Raw genomic sequence first — 1,146 nt, 5'->3', positions numbered from 1 at the left:
GTGCAGACCTTGGCTGGGTTGCGCGCCCTGGTGCGCACCAAGGAGCGCTCTGAAGTGTGCTCCAAGGTGCGGCGTGCACGAAGTCGGAGCCCGGTTTGCCCCGGGTGTGCACCTCGCGTGCACCTTCGCTGCGGTGGGCACCTTGGCTGGGTTGCGCGCCTTGGTGGGCACCATGCAGTGCACGAAGTCGGAGCCCGGATTGCCCCGGGCGCGCACCTCCGCCAGGGTGGGCACCTTGGTGCGCACAACTTGCCTGGGCTGCGCACCAGGAAGGGCTCAAGATGGCACCCGCGTTCCGTTTTTTTCACTATCTTTCAGAACGGAAATTTTAAAATCTCATTTTTTTTTGCCTTTTCTGGAAATTAGTGAAGGCAGCGCATCAAAGGTGCGCAACGCTGGTGCGAACCTGGGAGCGCTCCGATGTGTGCTCCAAGGTGCGGCGTGCACGAAGTCGGAGCCCGGTTTGCCCCGGGTGCGCACCTCGCGTGCACCTTCGCCGGGGTGGGCACCTTGGTGTGCAGACCTTGGCTGGGTTGCGCGCCCTGGTGGGCACCATGGTGCGCACCAAGGAGCGCTCCGAAGTGTGCTCCAAGGTGCGGCCTGCACGAAGTCGGAGCCCGGTTTGCCCCGGGTGTGCACCTCGGGTGGGCACCTTGGTGCGCATGCCTTGCCTGGGCTGCGCACCAGGGCGGGCTCAAGATGGCACCCGCGTTCCTTTTTTTTCACTATCTTTCAAAACGGAAATTTTAAAATCTCATTTTTTTTTGCCTTTTTCTGGAAATTAGTGAAGGCAGCGCATCAAAGGTGCGCACCTCGCTGCCCACCACGGTGCGCAACGCCGGTGGGCACCCGGGAGTGCTTCGAAGTGTGCTCCAAGGTGCTGCGTGCACGTTGTCGGAGCCCGGTTTGCCCCGGGTGCGCACCTCGCGTGCACCTTCGTCGGGGTGGGCACCTTGGCTGGGTTTGCCCCGGCTGCGCTCCGAAGCGGGGTTATTGGAGCGCCGCCTCTTTTTTTGTCGGAGCGTTTGGTGGGGTTTCTCGCACTGGCTCTTCCCAGGCCCGGTTGCCACCCTGGCGCGCACGAAGTCGGAAGTAGGGTTAATTGCCCGGGTGCGCACCTTTGCCAGGGTGGGCACCTTGCCTGGG

Source organism: Cryptomeria japonica, unplaced genomic scaffold (genome assembly GCF_030272615.1).
Source record: "Cryptomeria japonica unplaced genomic scaffold, Sugi_1.0 HiC_scaffold_20, whole genome shotgun sequence".
NCBI classification, from domain to species: domain Eukaryota; kingdom Viridiplantae; phylum Streptophyta; class Pinopsida; order Cupressales; family Cupressaceae; genus Cryptomeria; species Cryptomeria japonica.
Note: the sequence above shows the minus strand (reverse complement) of the source record.